At 36.9% G+C, this 14,599-nt stretch overlaps 1 protein-coding gene across 1 annotated transcript in view; it reads right to left on the bottom strand.

Moving 5' to 3' along the window:
- LOC103467996 (forkhead box protein J3) overlaps positions 1-7,437 on the bottom strand; it is a 74,123-nt gene extending 66,686 nt beyond the window's left edge. Inside the window, exon 1 of the mRNA XM_008414780.2 lies at positions 7,042-7,437. The gene's annotated coding sequence lies outside the window, so the exon portion shown is untranslated. The remainder of the gene's footprint in view (positions 1-7,041) is intronic.
- Between the last annotated feature and the right edge of the window lie 7,162 nt (positions 7,438-14,599).

Here is a 14,599-nt window from a genome sequence, read left to right as displayed (position 1 = left end):
ACGCGCCGCGGTAGGAGTTAGCGACCCGCAAGTCTTACAGCAACCAAAATGTGGGGAGGGGGAAAAAAAAAAAAGCTATCAGAATTTGAGATTCTGACAACGGCGGAGTTAAAAAGGCATATTTTGTCATAAATAATACATAAGAGTGCAACATTCAGCAAACTCCCCCAGCGAAAGGTCCCAAGAGAGACAGAGATGGGATGCTGTTTGTGAACTGGCGCTTTGCACACACTAAAGGAGGCTATAGCGCGGCGCCACCGCAACTCAAGCTACATTCCCACATCCCAGCCCTATTCAGCGAGGACTAGTCCTCTTTAAAAATTCATTAATTTACAGCAAAAATAGATTAAAGCACCCAACTGTACCACCCTACAAAAAAAATAAAAAAAATAAAAAGTTTGGCTTGTGAATAGCATAAATAATGGAAGCCAGCATCCTAAACCTCGAGGCCCAGGCTTGCAGGGATAGCTCGGGTTTTGTTGCGCTTAATAATAGAGAGTCATTTACATTTTTTAGAAGTTTTTACAGCTTTTTGATGCTTGTTTGTAATTGCATTGTTTTACATGCAAATTGGCCAACAATTGTTACTCATTAAAACATGAAGCAGTAAGAGTGCAACGCTCTCTGCCTGTGCGGGACATCGGGTTCACAATGGAAGCTCTTGTCGCTGGCAGCGCAGTGGCTGAGTTCAATCCAAATAGCAGCCCTCTAAAGGTGATCATCCCCCCCACTCCCCCTATCTTATCTCTCACATCTTTCTTTTTGAAATCACAGCGACGCTTTTGCAAACTGAATCAAAGAGGATTTTGACAAGATAAAAGGATTTGCTGCATTAGAATTCAAATTATGTGTACTTTCCTGGGGACATGACAAAAATCACAGTGACTGGGAGCACTCAGGGAACTTAAAGGTACTTGAAAAGAGAGAACGCCTGCTCTAATGTGTCGTCAAATTCATCAGTTTAGAGCTCGGTGGCACGGGAGTCTGTTATGTTGGGGAATTGGTGCCTTGCTAAAGTATTGGTACCTCTAAAACTTTTCCACATTTTGTCATGTTTGAGCCACAAAACATAATGTAGCTGGTTGAGATTTTATGCGGTAGATCAACACAAAGAGGCTCATAGTTAGGGGGGGGCAATGGGAGGAAAACGACACGGAGTTTTCAGGATTTTAAATAAAAAATTTGAACAGTGTGCATTTGTATTCTAAATATTTCCTATGAATATTTCCTCCAGTTCAAAACACAGCTGTTCAGTTTTGTGTAAAAGAAAACAATATACCAATGCTGCACATCAGCGTAAAGCCCTCACGGTGAAGGAGGCAGCATCATGCCGTTGGGCTGCATCACCTCAGCAGGGAAACAAAAGTTGCTGAGATTGTATGGAAAGGCATACGGAGCTAAACACAGGGAAATAAATGATGTTTACCAGGACAAATTCTCAAAACACACAGCAATTCATTTAAACCTGAGATTCTGTGGAAAAACCTGGAAACCGATGCTCACAAACGCTCTCCATTCAGTCAGTTTGGCATCATCTGTACATTTTGTAATGTGGCATGTATTTGTATTTAGCTTAATAGAAAATCAATTTCCTCCAATATAACAATCATGTTCTACTGTCACATAAAATCCCACTGAAATAAATTGGATTTTGTGGTTAAAATATGACAAAATGCGACCACGAATGCTATTGCAAGATGCTGCATATTGATTACATACAAGTAAATGCCCTGACATGAAGTTCCTACAGTATTTTAAATTTCTCTGCACTGACATACCTGAAACAATGCTGAATCAATCACCAGTGGCGATGTGCTATTTAGAGGCAGATTGGAGGGGCTTCCAGCTGAAACTGCTCCTCATATAATAACCGCAACCCTACCATTTTCAAGCAGCGCAGTTAACCCACAGCATCTTTTTTTTTTTTTCGTGATGAGGACCAGGCAGCTTCTTGTCAACAACAGATCGTGGGTGTATGTGTTTGCTAAAAGCATGTTGTTCCTCATTTGGAGACTCGGCTCTTTTCAAGGCAAATCACAGACAGACACTCACCGTATCATAGCATCAGTAAAAAAAAAAAAGCTAAAAGTTAGTGCTGCAGTTATACTGAAGGTTTTTCTGCACAGCATGTCAGAGATTACTTATGGGCTGTAAAAAAAAAAAAAAAAAAAATGAAAGAAAAAGCTTTGAATGATACACGCTAATGCAGCTCACGCTGAGTTTTTCAATAAAACAGACTCGGTGTGAACACCAAGCAGACACCAGGGTGCAAGGATTGTGTTTCAATTCTATATGTTCTGAAGTGTAATTTATTTTTCGAGCACTTCAAAAGAGTAAATATGTATTAAAAACATGAGTCTATAACTTGTTCACGAATACAATCTGATCTGTAGAACTTAGCTTGGTGTCAGGGTTCCTATACATTTTATTTATTTATTTATTTTTTTTCAAAAATGTTTATAGGTGTGCATCTGTTGTTTTTATGCCATTCCAGACATTTAAAGGAAATATCTACCTGGGAAATGTGAATGCAGTAGATAGATGTGTGTTACTAGAGTCGTGAAACAAAATGAGGATGCAAATGGATGCTGACCTGGCAGGATGGTAAAAAGCTATTTCACCACATCAGGGCCAGTATTATATTGACTATTAATATTATAAGCTCCAAACCTTTTTCTGACCATTTTTAAACTTGTATAAACAGAGTAAATTAAATATTTAAGTATTTGACCCACCAATTATTAAACAGAGCAGATCCAAAGAAAACAAAACTGTCCAAATCCGATCTCTGGATGAATAATTGGTGCACCTCTTAAAAAATATGTGTGCTTCAGCAATTTCTATTGATATCGACTGATATAAAGTTCTTTGACACCAAGAAAGCAGAAAATAGCTCTTATTTGATTATTGAACATGTATTAAATATCTATAAATCTCTAAACTTAAGCAACTTAAGAGTGACACAGCAAATTAAAGTTAAAATGTGTCATTTAAATATCAACTAATGTAAAAACCACTACATTTGCAGTAAACTTGCACCAGTCGGCCAATAAACTAGTTTTCTGTGATCTGTGAATATCCAGCAAATTCCTGAAAAGTCTGAATTACTTTCCTTCACACATGCATCAATTCCATGTACTACTATGTATTCTTTTTTAGCTTAAAGATCAGATAAAGATTAAAGACATATGCTATGATGCATAAATAGAAAAAAAAATTAATTCCTTCATTTTCTGTTGGATTAAACAGAAAATGTTTCTGTTTAATCCATGTGCTGCAAGTTCTTTGTACTTTTACTTTGTACATTTTTTTATGTTTCATATGTTAAAGGCCTTAGAATAAAAAATTAAACCCAACGGTCAGACCTCAAAAAAGACCAGTAATCAGAATAGACCAGCAAAACTTGATCTGTGCATCTCTAAGTTTTAGAAATGTTACCTTCTCGAAAAAATGTTGGGGGAAGGGGGAGTATTAAACTTAAAAGATTTTAATACTCAGAATTTATCTAGGCCTGGAAAAGAATAATGGCAAATTCATTACTCTTCTGTAGCATTGCACGGTGGGTTTAGTATTATACTGCAAATCCACCATGTTTTAACTTTCAGTATAAAGAAGGGAACGACACTGAATGTGAAGCTGCACAAAAATAACACAGATCATCATTAAAATACAGGGGAAAGAAGGAAAAATCTGACACAAGAGCTGGATAAAAAAATATATATATATTATTACCATTATATGGAGATCATCTTTTTCTAAGAAGCTACCATGCTTAAGACTACCCAAATATAAACCCTCATTCAACTTTCAGAAAGTCATTACTTGAGTCACTTCTTTCTCCATTGCGTTTGCTAACATTGACAATAATTACAATGACCTTTCCGACGATAAAAACACAAATCACTAAAAAAAATAAATAAAGTAAAAAAAAAAAAAACACACTGCAACGGTTCCTTCTCTTCGCGTTTCATGAGATTCCGCGTAACATTTTAATGAGGCATTTAGGAGGTCTATGAGTGATGTACTGAGAAGAGCCTACAATGGCAATCAGCAGTGAGTGTGGCAGCTGTTCAGCAATTAAAAAGCCAAATTGCCCTCAATCAACACCATTTACAAGCACAAGTAAATCTCCGAGCAAATAATGATGAGAGAAATCTGTTCAGACAGCTCTCATCTTGATAGGAATCAGAGATGCATCCAAATCAGAAGCAAAGCAAAGCAAAGCAAAAAAAATAAAAAAAAACCGCTGTCTGTCACAAACACACAGTAACATCTCATACTGTCTGTTTATTTTTAGGGAGCTGGACAGTACTGACTGGCTGTCTGAACAGCAGCAAGAAGAAACGTGGTGATATCTTAAAGCCCACTTTCATTTTAGAGCTATAGGCTCACAACTGAAAAAAGAAGTTGCTGTCGTTGTAACATATGTGAATAATAACACTAAATGTTTGACTAAATTACAGAACTTTTCTCTGCAGCAACAGAAATGTTGTGTTGTTCACCTAAATTCACCAAAAGCCCTGGGGCTGTAGATTTTTTTGATTGCAAAGTAGAAGCAACAAGCTGTAAAACCTCTAGATATCGAAAAGATTATCTCTTTTACATAACTGTGACTATTTTTTCTATTTTACCTATTTTGTGCCTTATTATCACTATTTATGGTTACCATATGTTAAACTCTGTATCTTGTCGTTCTATGGTACTTAACAGGCATGACCAGCTAAGTGGTACCAAGGTGTACCGAGGCGTTAAAAAGTACAACTATCACAAAAATGTTGAACTATTCTGATAGTGGTTCAAGGTCTTTTTAAAGGGGGTATATAAATATATGCCCAAACATTTACTCTCACAAAGCACCGCCTATTTCCACTCAGCTCCTTCAGACTAGCAGCAGGAATTAGCAAACACACGCTGGAATTGCACGTCTGCTGAGTTTATTGCGTTTCTCAGTGCAACACTTCTAACGGCTTAAAGGAGAAACGTTACTGTGATGAAGACAGAGTGCCATCTTTAAGGAGCTCCTTAAAGAGACAGAAGCCAATTTCAAGGCGTCAAATTATGAAGGCAAATTTTCTATTGAGTTATGTTTGAAGGTGACATAGTTACTTAATTGTGCTATAAAAAGAGACTATATGCCAGGAAAATATATATTCTCATCCTTTTAATGGGATGAGTGGAGCTCTCCCACTGACCAATGCTGCTAACTTCTTGTCAGCTGGCTAAAAAAAAAAAGAGCACAGCATGTTCCCGTTAACTTCCGTGAAGTGTTTTGAAATATTTCAGAAGGCAGACAATAATGGTGTGAAAACTAAAGGATTCCCCACCTTTCACTCTTATTAAGCTATTGCTATTTTCTGAAATGCAGTGGGGGGAAAAAACTACAAGCATCATGTCTATTAAGTAGCTGACTGCAGGTTCTACCTGAGCAGATAGCCCGACTAATTAACCAGCTAGTATCAACTATTTATGTCTGTGTTGACTTATAAAAAGCAAAACAAAAGAAGGATTAGAAAATCTTGAGCAACAGGCACTTGAAACCTAAATTTGAAAATTTAAATAAATGTTAAAATAATGTTGGATTATTTTAATAACAGTAGGGATAGTTGGTCCTTTTCCATCTTTAAACAAAAACAATTAAATCATGTTAGACATTAGATATTTTCCCAAGTATTATAATGCAGTGACACTTGTACATTTTTACTTAAGGGGTTCAAACAGTGAGAATCCCACTGGCCAATGCATGTGATACAACATATTTTGACAATAAATGTTGATGTGGTATTATTTAACATGATTATTTTCAGTTGAACTAACTGTGATGCAAATTGGACTTTTAACTTTTCAATATTCTTCATTACAGTATTAAACTGAATACAGCAAACCTGGCAATAGCGAGATATATGCAGCAAACCAACCTGTAAATCAACACAAAGTTAACTGAAAACCTTCATCTCACATTCAAAATGCAAACTTAGAAAGTTAAGTCATTCAAACAGCCGATATGATTTTGGTTACTGTGTTGCGTCCTTGCAGCAAGAAGAAAGATGTTGAGTCTTTATAACACTTTCGGATTTTAGTTTATGGTTTCATTTTGGAAAAGACGTTTCTGTCTTTGTAGCTCTACAAGTCATACTATTACGCATATTTGGACAAATGTTATACTGTTATTCTATAAAATTATCTAAATTTTAGTCGTTACACTGAGAAAAAAACTTAGATTGCTGCACCACTTTCTGCCATAAGTTGCTAAAAAATGTCTCCTAATTTGTTTTCCATTTGATGAATCTTTACTCTCAGATGTTCTAGATCCTTTTGATGAACATACTAAACTTACACTGATTTTTAAGTTACATGAAATCAGATCATTCGGAAATGTATTCAGACACTAATCTGACTTAATATTATTGAACACAGAAAACCTGTAATTTAGCATGATGCATATAAGTATTTAGGGTGAGGGGGGGATTAATATTTAGAAAGATTCTAAAACTAATTTGCATATGTGAATGAGACCTCACTATTCGTCCTTTTTTCATTATGCAGACTTCAAAGATAAAGTTAAGTCTCTTCCATGCATCTGGGCTGACTGACTCGGCTGCCTTGCAGATTCTTTGGGACACATCAGTGTGCAGCTTCGCTCAGTCTCGCCTCTGAGGTTGCCTCGCTTTCTGGTCTCGCTGTGAACGTCTCTACAGCTGTAGATACTCACTGCTCCAAACACATTTCACCGCTTGAAAATCTGTGCGACACCGAGTGGCTACAACTTTGTTTTAACAGCATCTCTTCTGACGGTCTCATTGAGTCAATGTCACGAAGGTGAGATGCTGTTAAACTTGCAGAAGTTGGGACTTATCAACAACAGCAACACCAACAAAGCAAGCAATAAACATATCCAGTACCTGCAGGCATGCATACTGTCACAGGCAGTCAACTTGTCACGGCCTGCCTTTAAAAGTAAAACCATTACCGCTTCACAATATGTCATTACAAATCACATGCCTTCATGGCCAACATCCAAAAATTCCTGCGCAGGCTACTTACCGTGAGGTATAAAACTGAACCGGCTTAGATCTCTTATGATTTTTTTTTTTTTTTTTTTTTTACATATTCCAGACGCCGCAGATTGTGCACTTGAAAATTCCCCCCTTCCGAAGACAAAAGCTCCAGCGGTATCTTTGTGCTGTCACTCGGGTTTGCAGGCTCGACGCTCCGGCTGGCGGAGTCAGACTGAACTGACCGGGCTGTTTGTGGTCACTCGACGCTCCTGACGGAAACACTGCGACCCGCTGTTGGCGTTTGAGCTCAGCGGCAGCAGCGGCGGCGGCGGCAGAAGATCCCGGCTCTCTGAGCGCTCCGTGCTCCGCTGATAAGCCACCGGAACTACTTCCAACGCCAGCCGGAGCACATTGAAGATGAATTCATGCACCACAACAGGGGGAAATATGAATTCACATTCATTTAACTAGTCCCCAGCTCTGACATTAATGAGATTCGACAAGAAATTTAACTGAATGTAAACTATTTTAAAATGAGTACTTTTTGCACCATATACTTTTTTATTTAAAAAAGCGCTATAATAAGGAGTGCCGTTTATTTATATAATTTATGGCAATAATTTCAGCGACTTCGTTCCTTTAAAATGAAAAACTAAATGAAAAACTGAAAGCATCCAGATTTCAAAGATACACAATTGCTCTAGACAAAGAACCATTATAATATTACTGATGTACTCATCGCATAGGAAAAGCAAGCTTGCCGTGTATAACTAAGTTACTCTGATACATTGCGGCTTGATGGTAAACGACCAATCTATCCTAGTCTAGTCCTTACTTCTAATTTGACCACTGAACACAGGGTGGAGTCTGATGTGAAGTAACAGCGCACCCAACTGGTGAGGACTATGTTGGAACTGACTTCCTCGTACCATTTCTTAATTGTCATAATTCCATTATAATATAAGTGCACTGAGTCTAATCTTTTTAGTGGGTTAACTTTCTGTGACACTCAGCACCAGTTGTTCATGTAAATTCAACCTTCAGTTGACCCATTAAGGATGCCAGGGTTGTTTTAACTGTGCTCACCTTAAAACCTAAAAATGTTACCTGATTGTGTTTGAAAGAAACATATGAAAAAATATGAAAAACAAATTACCCAAAATGTGCCTGAACTTTTGCTCACGTCTGACACCTCAGATGTCATTTCTTGGAGATTATTGGAGACAAACGAGCTGGCTGAGAAAACTAACTGCCTGAAATAGAAATACGATCGATAGATTGGGTGGTGTTTGTGTGTAGTTCCTTGGAGTTCAGTCTTGATTTTAGGACCAAAACCACTGACTTCTGTCTTTTGTGCATTTAATTGGAAGAAATGCATTTACTACTGACCCGTCTTGACAATTGACAGCCTGGACATACTGACTCAGTAACTGACACGGACAATGGTCAACTGATGACAGAAATCTGAAGTTTTATGTCATCAGTTTAGGTATTGTTACAGATGTTGTAGAACTTTGTTTATCAGGCCTAGATGGATCATGTGGGTATTTCTGATACTTTGTACACTGACTCAGTAACTGTAGTGTAGTGGTCAGATGGGTGACACAAGACCTTTAAGTTGCATGTTATCAGCATTGAGGCTGTTTACCTGATTTTATTTGTGTGTGTCTTTATTTTTTTAGTTTACAAGGTGGAACCTCCACTGTACACAACAATGACAGAAATACACACAGTCCATCACAATTAGGAGTTGGTTCCTCAGCAGACATGCACGTAGTTTGATAATGAGATCCTTTTTTCTAACTCTGCCACTTTGTCCTGGAACAAATAGCATCCGAACCAATGTTGTTCATCTTTTTGGTATTTTATCCTGCTTTTATTTAAAGACTGCGGTTTATTTGAAGACATACTTTGCATGTCTCATAAATATCAGGTCTAATTCAAGAAAGCCACCAAAGCGACTGTAATACCGCAAACTGAAATAAAACTAAGGTCGTAAAAAGCCAAATCACTCAGTCTCAGTTATTGTCTACAAAAACCTTCCTGATAAGCCTTAGGTTTTGAAATGTCAGATGAAGGTCGAGCTCTAGGATTGTCTGAACCACAAGATACTACAGATGTGTATGGAATAAATACAGAAAACTTCTCTCAAAAACATACAGGAGTTTATTAACTGCAAGAATTCAACCGTGCAGTTAGACCCTTCGATCAACAAACTCAATAAGCTAGTGAGGAAAAACATGATGATGAAACTACAAGTAGAGGTAAAAACAGTAAAATTATATTTTTTTTAAATAGACAAAATTAGAACCAGTAAAATGATGCCACAGTTCAGTATAAATTGTGAATAGTTAGAAACAAGATTTATTTTATAAGGAATTCAAAGTGTGATAGTTTAGCTCAATTATAAATCAATAACCTTACCAGTCAGAGTTGGTCGTTGATGGCAACATAAGGAAACCTGTAATTCCAATGTTCTTTCTGCAGAAATCTGGAAAAAAAAGGACCAAGGTTTATTCTTTCTACCAGGCACAATTACTGGATGCACAACAGTCACCTGTATTTTTGTGGATACTCAGCTCTTGGGAAATGGAGCAGCCTTCCTCTGCCCACAGAGGCAGGATTAAAGATGAGTGTGCTCCGTCCTCTCCAATGTAACTGCGCTACAGAAAGAGGGTTTCAAAGGTTCCCATGATATCACAGAGTTTCCTTCCTGAAACATCTCTTCCTACTGCTGGGAATAAGGAGGGTTAGGTCAATGTATTGTTGAGTCAATTGATATTACAACTTCCTGTATTCAGTCCTTCAGCTGGAGGTCCAACATAAATTCTCTATTTTGCCAAATACATTTTTCACTAATGATACTTGACAATATTAACTACAATCTTTATGGCAAGCTGAAATAACGCTAAATTGGACATCAAGTAGCATATTTATTTAGAGCATCTTTCGAAAACAAATAACTCCATAAGCGATTTTCTCTCTGGATTTCTCACACACACACACACACACAGTTTGTGCACTAGTTTAGCACGTTAATTCTTTCTAACTCTGTAGATTGATGTTATGATGTATAAAAATCAAGTCTTGTAATTATTTCCTATATAGGTTTAGCGTGTCCACTTTTTTTGTTACTCTTTCCCCAGACACCATTTAATGTGTAAAGATGTGTCTCTAATAATTTTTTTAATTATCTTTATTAGTATTAATTTTTATTGTTAATTCCATGAACCAATTATTAATCCAGTGTTTTCTGACTGCATCACAGTTTAAGTTTAGGCTATCCCCCCTGCCTTCACTCACATACACACTCACACTCACCTGCCCTCCTCCCTACATGAAATATCCCTCTCAGTAAACATTTTTGGCCACTTTTTACTAGGCTGACAGAAGATAATCCAACCTCTTCATCCTCCAATGAATCCCCCTGAATCGATAACTCTCCCGCCTTCTCCGGCCCTAAAACCCGCTGCAGCACTTGAAGTTTGCGTGACAAACGTATGACTAAGTTTGCCAGATTTTTCTGCGTCCACTTAGAGGCTTTTTAGCCTGGCAGATGTTCTCCCATGAAGATGCCCAGCAATCAAGTGGTGTCCATTACCTATCATCTTCTTTGAACAAGTGTACCCACAAATTCCAGGTCTCTCTGTAGCTCTCCACAAGTTGCCCCTGGCTCTCTTGGACAACTCTTTTGATACATTTCACTCTTCTGTGAGGATCTGTCAATTTATTTTTTTTATATATTTCTGGTGCAATGATGTTCTATTCACATTCAGATTTTGGCCCCAGCAGTGCTTCGAGGTTTAGAAATGTTTTTGTAACTGATGCTACCATTAAGTTTTCAACAATATGTTTGCATAAGTCTTAAGCGTGTTAATTAGCTTTGAGATGTTGAACCTTAAATACCAAGTTAGTAATGAGAGACCTTTTTGTAGGCCATCAGTTAGGCCTGAACCAGCTGACTTTAATTTGCACTGCACTAAGTGGCAGGACTACTTTATAATTACTAATATATTTCAGCTGCTACTGTGACCTTTTATGCCTTTTTGCATCTCGTATTTTCTCTGACACTCCATCTTTTTGTGCATCACTTAATTTTAGGACCTCCACTGTTTGATTCCTTAACATGCACGGACTACATGGATTGTTACTGACATCTGGTGGCAATTTTGTGTCAGTGGCACCTTCAGAAATTATATCTAAATAAGCATTTATGATGTGTTTAATAGTTTTTATCTACTTTATCTACTCTGTGCTTGCTTTCCAGCAGAAAATTAAAGATTGTTCGTTGAAACCAAACTGTATTTTGAACTATTCATAGCCTCACCCACCTTGACAAAAAAAACTTCAGCTTCACATGAAAAATGTAACCTTACAACGCAGCCAGCAACATGTTTCACTGTGTGTATGGTGTTCTTTTAGTGATTTGCAGGGCTGTTTTTGTCCCGTGCAAAATCCTTGGAAGTCAGAGTAGTATTATTTGAAGCTTGGTTTTATTGTCCTTAATACATTTTCCAACAAGATTTTTCTTTTAGGACAGAATATTTTCTTTGGGAGAAAATTTACAGTCTTTTAACCCTACTCCAAACACGTAAAGCCAATTGTCATCACATGTAGAACACAACCAGTAACTCCTTTAATGCTTGTCTCGACATCTTGACAACTTGTTTGCCCAGATTTAGTCTTGTCTAATTGCAATTGTCTATGTTATGCATTTACAATTGCATAGCATTTGTCACTGCACTGCAGAGCATGCATTTGTGAGCAATGGAATGAGATGCCTTGCTCATCTGTGGAGTTATGACTGTTACCTTTAAAGTCCTGGGTTCAAATCCCACCTGGGCATTTCTGTTTGAATCTTTGTATATTGAGAACCTTTTGATAATTTGTAACATCTCTACAAACAGCAGCTTTAGGCCGAAGATTCAAATGTTACAAATAAATCAAACTAGAACAGCTGAGCTTTTTTCATTGATGGCAGGTAAGTGAACAGAAAAAATACTGAATGCTGTGCATTCAGTATGCAGTAGGTTATTTCCAGATGGTGACTCAACAAAGCTCTACTTTAAGGCAGTGCACACCATTGCAACAAGGCTTTTGCAGCATTTGCATCTCTTGCACCTTCCCCCTCCCCAAACAGATTTATTTGTTTTTCAGTGTCATTATTCACAAGGTCAAATTGAAAGAGTTTTTCGGTTATTTATCATGGTCTGATAAATAGACGGTATTTAAACCAGGGTATGTTTATATTTGAGAGTCACTGTAAGAAAGAGGAAAAATGTAGTAGACTTCTTTCATCCAGCGGACAAAACGCAATTTCACATTTCTGTGACCATGTTGCCAACGCTTTTGTAAATCCATGCAAGTGATTATATACAATTCTTTACTTTTTCCTACATTTTCACCTGCCTATATCATGTTGATCAGAATGTATAATATGCGATTTTGTTATATAGTCTCAACCCCCACAACATTTAAGCATAGGTTTGTCGTATAAGTCCTTGCATACAAAATGTATGTAGTACACATTCACACATTTTAACGTATGAGCAAGATGTCATACATCAAAACAGAGTTTCCGTTAGACTTTTTTATTTATCTAAAACTGAGATTTTCCAATGTAAAAATATGTGAAGCGTTAGATCAACTAATGCAACAAATTTTCTGAGATAGATAGATAGATAGATAGATAGATAGATAGATAGATAGATAGATAGATAGATAGATAGATAGATAGATAGATAGATAGATAGATAGATAGANAGATAGATAGATAGATAGATAGATAGATAGATAGATAGATAGATAGATAGATAGATAGATAGATAGATAGATAGATAGATAGATAGATAGATAGAGACAAAGTGTAATTTATCGATCTGCCACTAGAGGTCCCTGTAGGCAAGGGAAATGAACTACATGTGTTCACAAGTAATGAAACTAGTAAATAACTACGTTTAAAAAATGAAAAAGTCACATTTTTTACAAATTAAAAGATTAATATGATTAATATATAGATCGCTAACACCGCCAAACACTTCTTTAACAAAATATTATAGGCTATTTCCATTTGTTTCATATTATTTTACTTTTAAACAAACTCTTGTACATTTGAGAGCAGTCTTGGACAATAAAGCTGATTCCGATGTGTATTAAATATAAGGAAACACTTGTTAGTGGGATTTTTTTTTTTTTTTACAACGTCATCTAACGTGTCATTTTATAGCGCAAAGCTGGTTAACAGCTGCACGAACCACGTCAGCATCAAGTGAGCTGACACGATTCCTGAACGATGAGCTCTACTTCAACCAGCTGTTAGCGAACATTTCCTCACAATTGTTTATGTTCTGAATCTGATAAAACAAGGGGAAAGACCAGGTTTATTTTAAAACTGTAGTCGAGTATGCTTGACTGCGGGATGCTAAAAGGAGCATGTCCTGTCACAGCCTCTTCTAACTATTGCTGCTGAAGGGGCAGCAGCGGACCGGTTCGACCCGGTTTGATCCTGTTTAGTCTACGGCACTGCAACGTGTAGCGTGGATAATGCAGCAAAGTAGACCGAAACATGGTAGCTATTTCTGTGAGGGAGAAAAGATACAAAAAGACCGTAGCTTTTGTAACATCTCTACAAATAGCAGCTTGTAGAGAGGCAACTATTAAATAAATATTACTTTTTAATATAAAACCGGAACATATAATGAAAAAATCCACCATAACCTAGCGCAAATATATACTGCAAATAACGTGTTATTTGCAAAATACTACACTTAAATATAACTACTTTAAGATTTTGACATGCATTTATTGTGTAATGCTTTTGTGGTCACGATGATGCCAGGAGACTGGAGGGAGTAAATCTCGCGATACTGCTGTGAATTCGCAGTGCTGCCCAGACATGGCACAGAAGGTTAATGAGGTCTTTTTCCGTTCATGTAGTTGCTGTTCAAATCTAGCTGCCATGCAATGTTTGAAAGCAAGTTTCTCTCTCAAATAAATGTGATTTTGTGTTCATATTTCATGTCTATTCAATTGTTATTTTCACAAATATACACTATGAGAAGGTCCAACAGAAAAAATAGTAAAATACTTGCCACACGTGGGTTGTGCCATGTGTGTCAAGCTGAAGCAGTGCACTCCTGATACGTTTAACTAAAAGAAGAAAAAAAAAACATAGTCCAAATACCACTTATTTATGACCAGTGCAATTATCTGTCTTTTCCCACTTTTTGTTTTTATGCAATTGTTTATGAGCAATGTTCAGCCTATAGTCTCTTTAGAGAAGTGCCCCTAAATAACAAAAATAATTCCTATTGGAAATGAAGTGTAAAGATAAGAGATGTGGCCATAAAATTCCACTTGGTGATTTTGTAAAATTTCTTTGGCTGGCAGAAGAACTAGTCCATGCATTTCTATAAGATTGGGTAACTGCAACAATTTATCATCAAGAAACTCCAAAAAAAAAAAAAAAAAACTGTAAGAAGCCATAAATTCATGCAAAACGCATTAATTGATGGCAAGAGAGAATAAGAACTAAAAGAAGAAATCATATTTCTTCCATTATAGCATATTTTCACTGGCTCACCGGTCAAATCCAGTATACAATT

The sequence above is a fragment of the Poecilia reticulata genome, linkage group LG7 (genome assembly GCF_000633615.1).
Source record: "Poecilia reticulata strain Guanapo linkage group LG7, Guppy_female_1.0+MT, whole genome shotgun sequence".
In the NCBI taxonomy this organism is placed as follows: Eukaryota; Metazoa; Chordata; class Actinopteri; order Cyprinodontiformes; family Poeciliidae; genus Poecilia; species Poecilia reticulata.
This window is presented reverse-complemented; position numbering and strand designations above follow the sequence as displayed.